Here is a 12135-nt window from a genome sequence, read left to right as displayed (position 1 = left end):
GGTTGTATGTTGCATGTGCTTGTAATTCACGTATATTTGTCATGTGCGTCATACGCATGTGCGCATTGACTCTAATACATGTGTGCGTCACATATCATGCACGTGCATAATTTCTGTTTTCACGTGTGGGATATGAACATACGTGTGTCATACGTGTGTATATGCCATGTATGTCACGCACGAATGTTTGCCATGCATACGTGTGCCATGCCCATATAATTTATACCTATGTGTGTGTTCATCTACCGCACATATGTGAATCATGAATGATGTGGGGCATTTGCGTGTGCGTGTGTGTCATGAATTTTGTCCATCATGCGTATGTCATGCAAATGCATCACGTGGGGAGCGGTGGTGTAGTGGTTAGCGCGCTGCGCTGCGAACCCGGCGATCTGAGTTCGATTCCAGCTCACGGCCAACACCAGCGACGATTATCTTAACCGGTCTTGGGCCTCCCCTAGATCGACTCAGCCTCAAATGAGTACCTGGTGCGGTGTGTAAACATCGCCACAGGGGAGACAAAGGCGTTCGGGCGTGGGGCTGTCCGTTCCGCGCCTTCATAAGGTGCTGCTACGCTAGCAGCACTTGCCCCCGACAGCCCGTTGGAGGCTACACGGGGGATCTTTGCCTTTGTGTGTCGGTGTGCTGTGGCCGAAGCTAAACTTAGCATCGACAGCCCCGGGGTGGTGATGGTGGTGGTGGGGGGGGGAAGTTTCTCGAGCGAGTTTATTTTCGTGACAAACTTTGCCGTGGCCCTGCGGGCGCGAAGCATTTCAATTACCCCCCCCCACCCCCCCGTACGAGACTTATCATCCCACCCACCCCCCCACCCCCCCGTACGAGACTTATCATCCCACCCACCCCCCCACCCCCCCGTACAAGACTTATCATCCCACCCACCCCCCCACCCCCCCGTACAAGACGTATCATCCCACCCACCCCCACCCCCCCGTACAAGACTTATCATCCCACCCACCCCCCCGTACGAGACTTATCATCCCCACCCACCCCCCCACCCCCCCGTACCAGACTTATCATCCCACCCACCCCCCCACCCCCCCGTACAAGACTTATCATCCCACCCACCCCCCCACCCCCCCGTACAAGACTTATCATCCCACCCACCCCCCCGTACGAGACTTATCATCCCACCCACCCCCCCACCCCCCCGTACAAGACTTATCATCCCACCCACCCCCCCGTACAAGACTTATCATCCCACCCACCCCCCCGTACAAGACTTATCATCCCACCCCCCCGTACGAGACTTATCATCCCACCCACCCCCCCACCCGCAACAACGACGATTGGTGGCAAGTTCTTGTCGTGGTGGACATCGCGTTGGTGTTTCAAGCCCCGTCGGATATTGCCGTTCCAACGGCGGGGTCAATATTCGAGCAGGCGGAGACGTCAAAGCAAAGAGGCTCAGCAGGTTGAAACCTGTCCACCCCCTCCAGCCCGTGCCTACTGCCACTCACGCTGTCACGCATTAGAGACAAAGACCCCCACCCCCCCACCCCGTAGAGCCTTTGGCAAGCTGTTGGGGGGGAAAGTGCCCGAGCACACATTGAGGCCGGCAAGGCGGCGGGTGTGGCCAACACCTACGCCCGGCCGCCTTTGTTCTCCCCAGTGGCGATGTTTACACACCGCACCAGGGTACTCGTTTGAGGCTGAGTCGACCTATGGGGAGGTCCAGGACCGGTTCAGATAATCGTCAACAACCCCACAAGTGCGCTGACTACTCACACTACCGCTCCCCGCACAGACACAAAGACAAAGATCCCCCGTGTAGAACTTTACACATCCGTTGCGGCAAGTGCTGTTAGCGAGCACCTATGAAGGCCGGCACGGCACACGAGGGGGTGGGTGACCAACGCCAAACCAGGCCGCCTTTGTCTCCCCAGTAGCGATGTTTACACACCGAACCAGGCACTCATTCGACCGGTTTTGATAATCGTCATAAACCCACGAATTGAACTCGGGGTTCCTAGGCGCAGTGCGCTAACCGCTTCACACGACCGCTCCCCACATAGACACACAGACATGCACACACTCTGGCACACCACCCATCTCACCATCCATCACTGACCCTCTCTCTCTTACACACACACACACAACTGTTTGGCGGTATGGAAGATACCGCCATATTCTGGGCACATCTCGGCCGCTGGTCACACAGTTCGCCGCGTAGCAGCAATGCAAATGTTCAAGCGTGTCTGGTCCTTAGCGCATGACTTGTGTAGGAGGTGTTATCAACAGGAGTGTCTTCATGATGTCATTAGCGTTCAAGGTATTCGTTGTGTAATAGCGCAAGTGGGTAGATTTGTTTACATTATGACTGCAGGTATTGTGGTCTATGCAAACATGACTCCGTGTAACAAAAAAGGTGTCAGTCTTGTTGCCAGATAGAAGGGTAAAAAACCAATTATCATATTTTTTACTGGCAAATGAGGTTCCAATGGTGTAAATGCTTACCCCGAGCTCTCATACTCTGATGGTGCATTGTCTTTGAGTTGTGCGCCTTTTGGCGTCATCTGGTCCAACCCATGTGAGACTAGGCTCTAAGGAAAGCTGTCTCGGGTGTGGACCAATCAACTTCAAGGACAGTGCACATTATCATAGTTATGTTTTTTGTTTGCATTATGACTGCAGGTATTGTGGTTTATGCAAACATGGCTCCTTGTAAAAAAAGTGTCAGTATTGTTACCAGATAGAAGGGTAACATTTTTTAAAATCAGATTTGCCAATCTCCAAGCAGTGAGGCCCAGAGTTCAGGCCCCAGTAAGATTATACGCTGCCTCGATATCATCATCATCATCATCGTGTGTGATTAGTGAAGATCGAGTTGAGCCACTACTCTGGCAATCTCTTAGATTCAAGCAAGCCTGACTCTGCTGATGATACCACTGAATGTCGTAAAGAGGCCCCCAGAGTTTGTGTTGGAGCGATGCTGCTGCAATGACGCACTACCAGAATGCAGTGTGACCGATGGAATGTGTAAAATAAAATTGTTCACGTGGATGGACGGACACGTGAAACAGGCGCATTGTGTCAAATGAACGGATTGTTGGGTCAGTTCAATTGCGAATCGTTAATTTGTATTGCGACGGTTTGCTGTTGAGTTATAGCTCAAGAAACATCGTATTCTGTGCTCATCAGTTGGTTGAGTGGAAAGTGATGGTGGTGGTGGAATGTCCTTGCCAAAATTCTGGCCAGTGAGGCGGAAAGATCCCAATACATGGGGCACGGGCAGAGTCGCAAGGTAACAACAACAGGCGTTTTGAGATCATTGATATTGCATGTGTCAGCGTATCTAGTTTAACACGTAGGCTTTCGCGACCAATATTATCCATAATAAAGGGCGATTTTTGGGGGTTATATCGCGTTAATATAAATGTGTCGTTAAACCCACCACCACCCGACACATCCAATTAGCAAGGTTTGTCACGTAAACAAGAGTAAACCCACTGTCCAACACAAAATTACTACTCATAATCAACGTTTTTGGGTTTAGATCGCGTTATTTATAAATGTGTCGTAACCCTCCACCACCCGACACGGCCAATCAGTAAAAATGTGTCACGTTGACAAAGACAAAGAGTTCACTGCTTTAGCCCACCGGTGTGTTGAAGCCACAACATTTACAATTTGAGTACGACGTTTCGCTGGTAATTGCATCCAGCATCATCGGGCAATTCGCCAGAATGGTGAGGCTCTGCTGTGTCTCCCGTTCTTATATAGAGCAGCAGCAGGGTGACGTCATCATTAACTCATTAACTCGTGTTAAACTGACAAAATTACTAACCTTCCTAATTGGCTGTGTCGGGTGGTGGAGGGTTTAGCCACACATTTATATGTACGCGACCCCCCCCCCCCCGCCCCGTATTACGTATCATACATAGTCCAGCAATCTTGATTTGAAGCTTTCGTGACTGCAGGAGTCCATCTCTTTGGTTCTTTCGGTAAAGTCACGTAGGTAGAAAATAAAATAAAATCGACGTTTCGGGCGCAACACAAGCATCCGTCATCACCTGATGACGGGCGCTTGTGTTGCGCCCGAAACGTCGTGATTTATCTTATTTGATACCTACGTGACTTTACCGAAAGAACCAAAGAGATAGTCCAGCAAGTTTCATTGCTGGCCCAATGAATATACAAATCCCAGGAACGTTTAACAGTTCGGTACCAATTTCTACTCGTCATTATGGACAAAACAAAAACAGTTCCCAGGCACACGGAAAGCATTCGTCAACACACGGGGGAGTGGAGAGGGTGGAGAGGGAAGGATGTTTACAAGGAACCGATTGTGTGTGGATGCGAACGCGTGCCTCTGTGTGTTGTTCCTACGTTTGGGCACGTGGCCGTGGTGTCGGATGCCTCCAAAGAAGCAGGCTTGCAGAGGAACAATCGCATGCGCCCCGCGATGTCTCTGTGCAATAGTGCTGTGGAGTGACCAGTCTCTCTGCCTATTGTCTAGAGACCCCGTCAGGGATCAGTCAGCCTATTGTCTAGCGACTCCATCAGAGACCGGTCAGTCTATTGTCTAGAGACCCCATCAGAGACTGGTCGGTCAGTCTATTGTCTAGAGACCCCGTCAGAGACTGGTCAGTCTATTGTCTAGAGACCCCGTCAGAGACCAGCCAGTCTATTTTCGAGAGACCCCATCAGAGACTGATCAGTCTATTGTCTAGAGACCCCGTCAGAGACTGGTCAGTCTATTGTTTAGAGACCCCGTCAGAGACTGGTCGGTCAGTGTATTGTCTACAGACCCCATCAGAGACCGGTCAGTCTATTGTCTAGAGACCCCATCAGACATTAGTCAGTCTGTCTATTGTCTAGAGACATCATCAGAGACTGGCTAACATCACAATCAAGTTATACCTGAAATGACCCCTGGGCAGTGTAAAAACGTCAGCAAAGGTGACCGGGCATTATGCTGCCTACGCCACCTCCACGTGCGCCGTTGTCGACCTTAACGGGTGCTCGCTTACAACACTGGCTCCCAAAGTCGCATGTGGAGGCCTAACACGGCGGGGCGGGGGGTGTTAGGGGTGGTGGGGGTGGTTAAGGTGCGTGAACGTCTGCTGCTGACACGGCCATCGGGCGGCATGGCGAGCGAGCCGGCTGGCTGGCGGGTCCACGTCGCGTGGCGGTCGCGATCTGCGAGACCGGGGCCGGCTCGGTGAAGGGCACTCGTGCTGGCACGGGACCACGGGGGGCCACGTGTCCTTCCCTGTTGTTCGTGCCCCCCCCCCCCCCCACCACAGCGCCACGTGAATTATTAAACCCCGTGCTGTTGTGTTTGGAGGTGACACTTCTGCGTAGCAAGTGACTTTTTTTTCGACGCGATTTATTTGGGAATGTTTCTTTGATTTGTCGGATGGGTGTGTCCGTTCCTCAATAGCTACTCCAGAGTGTCGTGTACTATCTTCTTGGTTCTTTCCGTAAAGTCACGTCGAAGGGAAATAATAAAATAATCAACATAAAATATAATCAAATAATTCTCACGACGTTTCGGCCACAACGCAAGCAGCCGCCCTCAGGTGAAGAACAGGTCTGTCGGGAAGACAGCGTCTGAATGAAACACCCCAGGCTTGGAGCGTATATTTAAGCTGGGTATACTAATTTAGAAACTGGTGCCATCAGAAAACACTCTTTTTTGAAATGAAATTATAATCAGGCCCCAACAGATTTCTCCACCATAAATAAATATTCTGATTCTGAATTTTTGTTTCTAATTCTCTAAAGTGCAATCTCCAACTATTACTATCCACTCCTTCTCTCTGGCCTCTCTAGCTGTGTGCTATAAAGTAAGGGTCATTTCCCGAAACGTAACCTCTCTTATATATTTGTTTAAACTTTTAAGGCCGCACACAGCGTGATTGACTAATGCGTTCAGTTGTTGTTGTTAACTGTGCTTGTGCACCACTGCCAACGCAGCAGCATCACCAGATAATTTGTTTACATTTTTAAGATGGCATTGCTGCCTCCAACAGATTGAGCTTATTTACACCGATGTTTGAAAGCCCACAATGATGTAGATGGTTAATAGAATTTGGGATTGCAATCTAAATGTACACCGTGGTGGCGAGATGTTAACTACCTCGCCTGGTATACAGGAGGTCCTGTATATTTGGAATTTGCATGTCTCTCTCCCGTGGTCCCGTGTATTTTTCTCCCGTTTCGTTGAGCTATCACTTGTAGCCAGGTCACTTCTGAAAAAGAGTTACATAGCTCAGTGGGCCTTACTTGGTGAAATAAAAATAGTTAAGTTACATTTGTTAAACTGCCTCCACAGAGATGTGTTTTTCTTGTGCCCACATCTCACTCGAAGCCTCTCATCCAGTACGAAGCAATTAATTCAGTCTTGCACAAGTGACCAAAGAGTGACTGAAATTCTAGATTCGAAGCTTTCGTGACTGCAAGGATTCATATTCTGAGTTTTTTTCGGTAAAGTCACGTAGGTAAAAAAAATTAAAATTAATAAAAGTAAAATAAAAATAAAAATCACAATGTTTTGGAGGCAACACAAGTCTCCGTCATCAGGTGTATCAAGATACAGCAAATCTAGCTGTGACGGTCCCACCTGTGACTTGTGTTGCCTCCGAAACGTCGTGATTTTAATTTTTATTTTATTTTTTATTTTACTTTTATTCATTTAAATTAAAAATAATTTACCTACATGACTTTACCGAAAAAACCTAAGAATAAAAGTGACTGAAATCGAAGTTGTGCAAAATGTAATTCCTTATAGCGCTCCGATGCGTTTCCGCGTCCAACCGCACGTTACTCGGCTTGTTGTCCGACGTTTCGCTCCACATGCTGGGAGCAACACGACTCGACACAGATTTCCTGTAGTTCGGCTTCGCGGCAGGAAGTGCCAGGCACAGTGCATGCCGGCACACGTGGGCTATACGTGTGCACAGATTGTGAATTGTCGTTCGCTCGCGCGCCACGTTACAACATTTTCCATCGGCGCCTGGGATTTGATTTTCGCCCCTTTCCGAATTACGTTACAACCGCGGTTATTGATGTCGCATAAACAGACAAAGAAATGACCGACAAATAAGAATAGGTTTTATCCTTTCTGGCAATGAAACAGGTGTTAAGGTGTTCAAACACCAAATAGAAACCTTTTGCAAAGAATCAAGTGCGTTGTAGGCCAATCAGTTTCAAAGCCAATGCATATATAATTATCAGAGCATGTTTGTTTGCATGTTCAACACAAGTACGTGCGGTTAATGCAGATTTGATTCCTTGCAAAAGGTTTCTATTTGGTGTTTGAACATCTGAACACCTCCTGTTTTATTGCCAGAAGGGGTAAAAGTTTTTCTTATTTCTAAAACTTGATACTGCCAAAAAAGGTCCCATGATTAAAAAAACTAAATGTCCATTCAGAATGCTGGCAGAGGGCACGGCTCGACCAGAATTGCTTGACTGGAGGCCTCAAAGCAAACTCAGGAGGAGAGCTGGGGACGCGATTGGTGATGTCTGCTTATTTATATGATTATAATTCACTTATTTATCTAGGAGAGCCACACGGAGCTGTAGGACACATTTTCAGGAGGTTCCTGCCGATGCTACATATGAGTTTTATTTTAAATCTTAAGATGTTTTCAGCCAATTAATGACGAGCCGTGTTTATATTGTACAAGTGGGGTGGAGACCGGAGAACCTGGAGAAAATCCTACGCCTTGTGGCAGGAAGAACACTTTATAGCGGTGTAGACGGGGAACTGATGGTCATTGGTCCACTGGCTGTACCGGCTTCTCCTAGCGAGCCAGGAGAAGCCGGTACCTCATCGACGTCCACGGGAAGGGAGTTTCACGACTTGATTTGAAGCTTTCGTGACTGCAGGAATCCATACTCTTTGGTTCTTTCGGTAAAGCCACGTAGGTAGAAAAATACAATAAAAAAATAACATATCACGACATATTCTTAGGTTTTTTTCGGTAAAGTCACGTAAGGTAAAAAACATTAAAAAGTAAAATAAAATAAAAATCACGACGTTTCGGAGGCAACACAAGCTTCCGTCTTCAGGTGGTACCGTCACAGCCACGACAGCTGTATCAAGTGCAAACAAAAATAAACAACTCTGATAATGGTAATGATATGCACTGTCCTTGAAGTTGATTGGTCCACACCCGAGACAGCTTTCCTTAGAGCCTAGTCTGTTTGCATTTTGACTGCTTGTGTTGCGGTTATTGCAAACATGATGCCTTGTATAAAGGTGTCAGTTTGTACCAGTTTAAAGGGTAAAAACCTACTACTATATTTTGCCACTGGTAATGGAGGTCTCATAGTGTAAAAACATATCACGACGTTTAGATCGCAACACAAGCGATCGAAACGCCGTGATATATTGTTTTTATATTCTTGGTTCTTTCGGTAAAGTCACGTAGAAGGGAAACAATAAAATAATAAAAATATAAAACAATTGTTTCCCTTCTACGTGACTTTACCGGTAGAACCAAGAATATGAATCCCTGCAGTCACGAAAGCTTTAAATCAAAATGTTATTTTTTGTTTCCCTTTATTTTTCTACCTACGTGACTTTACCGAAAGATTCTAGAGGAGTAAAGAGTTTCACGACGTCCGTGCGGATGATCCGCCAACTCTCGCTGCTGCCTCCACGGTGATCCACTGACAATTCTAATCGACTGCTCTGTGGCCACCACCTGCCACATCTGTATGTGGGTACGTGTATGTCGAATTTATTTCGCGCCGTACGTAGCCAGCCGTGCGAATCGGAGGTGCGGGAAACTTTCTGTCAGGAAACCTCCAACAAAGGCCGGAGAAGGCTGAGCATCCCTCATACTCCCCCCCCCCTTTTTAAATTGTTATCAGAATCCGAATGTTTATTCATACTGGAGGAATCCGATGAGTACGTTGCCACGTTTTGTTACGTGACAAACCTCACTGGCTGTGTCGGGTGGTGGAGGGTTTATCACAGATTTACACTTGCACGAACGAACCCAAAAACCCTATTATTAATAATATTGGTCGCGAAACTCTACGTATTAAACAGACTTAAGAAGAGTGCGTTTTAAGAGTAGACTTAAAAGTATTCACATTATCGGATAAACGAATTTACTAATAATTATTATTGTGACGCTTGCTTACCCGAGAAAGCCTCACCGAGTCTCGAATATTTTACACGCTTTCTATTAACTCAAATCTTGTAACTCTATTTTAACCCACTTCCCAATGTGGTATCGGACTGCAAACTTGGTATACTTATGTCATACTGATGACAATACTATATTCTATCATTAAATACAAAAATTTTATTTTTAAACATGATTTTTTATATGTTATGTTTCGGCTTGGGTCTAATTGTCCACGCTCAACTGACGTTGGCTGTAAATCACCACGGCCCCTGATGTTATGGCAAGCTTTGCGGGCCACTTCTTTGAGTCGTGGAGTTGTGCCATTACTTTATTAAAGCGTGTTTAAAAAAAAAGTTTTTTTTAAATATTACTTATTTCAGGTCCTGCCAATGTTTTTTTGCCTTAGGCGGCGATACTGCTGCTGCTGCTGCTGCAAGTTCGATTCTCGCTCACGGCCACCAACACCAACGACGATAATCTGAACCAGACCTGGGCCTCCCCATAGGTCTACTCAGCCTCAAATCAATCACTAGGGGAGACAAAGGCGGCCGGGCGTGGTGCTGGCCACCCACCCCCCTCGTGTGCCGTTGCCGGCCTTCGTAGGTTCTCGCTAACAGCACTTGCCCTCACAGTCTGTTAAGGCTACACGGGGGAACTTTGTTTGATCCCAATTGAGTCATTTCCATGTCGCTTGTCAGCATTGGGATGTTGGGCCAATTCCGGTGACATTAGGGGCCGTCCAAAAATGACGTCACGCGATTTTGGACGATTTTTGACCCCCCCCATCCTCACACGGCGTCACAAAAAGTCAGACCCCCCCCCTCAAATATGACGTCACAAAGCTCTGCCCCCCCCCCCTCCCAAAAAAAATAAAACATGCTTCAAATCGCTTTAACTATTGTCATTGTAGTGCGTATTTAATGTGGCGCTGCACTCTGATGTTGTAGGAGAAAAGATTTATTAAAACGTCTATTTAATTAAGTAGAACGTGTTGTCTATATTTATTTAAAGTTGCGCATTTTGATGTGACGTCACATTTATCAACCCCCCCCCCTCGTCACACATCGTCACAAATGTCTGACCCCCCCCCCCTAGGTGCGTGACGTCATTTATGGACGGCCCCTTACGCGGTGTGTGTGTGTGTTTTTTTGTAGCGATGAGGATACATTGTAGAACCTGGAGGGAAATGGAGGAACCTACATTCAGAGCAGGGTACAAAATAAACATCCACACACGAGTTGGGAATTAAACCCAGGCCCTTCTTGCTGTAAGGTCACGGGCATTACCACTGCGCTCCACTGTCGCCTAAAAAAATGTGAATACCTTTTAAACAAGGTCACACCGATATCGAATTGCCTCCCACCGTTCCGCCTATTGGCGCAAGTGTGGTGTGTGTGTGTGTCCCAGTGCTGTGCAACCAACGCTACTAGGGAGACAAAGGCGGCCGGGTCGTAGTACAGTACTAGCCACCCCCCCCCCCCCCCCGTGTGCCGTGCCGGTCCGATTCTTCGTAGATCGCTCGCGAACAGGCACTTTCCCCAACAGCCTGTGAAAGGCTACACGGGTGATCTCTGTCTTTGTGCGACCCAGTGCTGTGCTCATTCCTGTGGCTGCTGATGTGTTTGGGGAGTACAGGCTCAGAGCCCAGCTGCCCAGCAGTGTCATTCACGAGCCTCCTCCTCCTCCTTGCTGGACACACACTCGCTCACATCGCCACTTCCACACTTGGGCACACAGCATGCAGACAGTTGGCACAAAGACAAAGATCCCCCGTATAGCCTTTCACAGACTGTCGGGGCAAGTGATCTCAGAGAGCGCCTATGAAGGCCGGCATGGCACACAAGGGGTGGTTAGGACCACGTCCGGCCGCCTTTGTCTCCCCAGTGGCGATGTTTACACACCGCGCCAGGTACTTATTTGAGGCTGAGTCGACCTAGGGGAGGCCCATAACCGGTCACCGGTGTTGGCCGTGAGCGGGAATCGAACTCGGGTAGGTGGGTTTGTAGCGCAGTGTGCTCACGACTGCGCTATCGCTCACACACCCGTACAGATGAACACACCAATAACTCCAACTCTCATCCACTCTATCTTCCTGGCCTGAAAACGGGTCATTGCCCAAAACGTTACCTGATGTATTTTTTTCTTTTTAAGACCACAGTGTTCCTACTGAAGAGTGTGTGGAGCTCTGTGTTGTGTTGTGCACTGCCAATGGAATGCCAGCAAATATTGTTTGTTAGAGCCATTAGCTGTCCACGTTTTGCTAAGAAGCCAAATGTGTTTATGCAAGCAATTGTGTCCCAATGACAGCTACAGTCCGGGCACCTGCCTCTATGTCCCCGTATCTGTTTAGGGGTGGCAGGAATTGATTTGTGTCGAGGTCTGCTGCCAGTATTGCGTTGAACTTTTTCATAGTGGACTGCACATTGTTGGCAATAGACTGAGAAATTAATCTGTCCGCGTTTGGTCTAAAGAGTTTAAGGTCGCATTCGCAGCGATGTTTTCAGAATCTGAATATGTATTTATACTGGAGGAATCAGATGATCTATGAAGCTCTTTTTCACCGATGTCCAGTTGGGGCGGGTCAGAACGTGACAACAGGAGCCATCCTTGAAGGGCACTCTTTATGAACACGACAACATATTTTTCCATGTAAGGCCTCACTGGGCTATGTAATAGCTCTTGTTCAGAAGCGACCTGGTCACAAACGATCGCTCAACGAAGTGGCTTATCAAGTGTACATTTATAGTAGCAGCCAAAGACGTTTTCTTTCTAAATGTGGAGGGAAAAACCGGAGGACCCGGATAAAAATCCACGCGACCACGGGGACAGACACACGCACACTCCAAATATACAGCAGCAGGCGTCCGGGTCGGGATAGAACCCACGACCTCGTGTATACCAGGCGAGGTAGTTAACATCTCCTAGCCGACCGTGATGATGATGACAGAGAGAGAGACACGCAAACTCCAAATATACAGTAGCAGGCGTCCGGGTCGGGATAGAACCCACGACCTCCTGTAGACCA

The 12135-nt window shown here is 47.9% G+C and overlaps 1 protein-coding gene across 6 annotated transcripts in view; it reads left to right on the top strand.

The window, feature by feature from the left end:
- Positions 1–12135, top strand: part of LOC133354466 (adapter SH3BGRL-like) — a 50237-nt gene that overhangs the window by 1023 nt on the left and 37079 nt on the right. The gene's annotated exons all lie outside the window — the stretch shown is intronic.

This window comes from Lethenteron reissneri, chromosome 6 (assembly GCF_015708825.2).
Source record: "Lethenteron reissneri isolate LAM-NWPU_2019-01 chromosome 6, ASM1570882v1, whole genome shotgun sequence".
Classification (NCBI taxonomy): domain Eukaryota; kingdom Metazoa; phylum Chordata; class Hyperoartia; order Petromyzontiformes; family Petromyzontidae; genus Lethenteron; species Lethenteron reissneri.
Note: the sequence above shows the minus strand (reverse complement) of the source record. Positions and strands in the feature narration are given on the sequence as shown.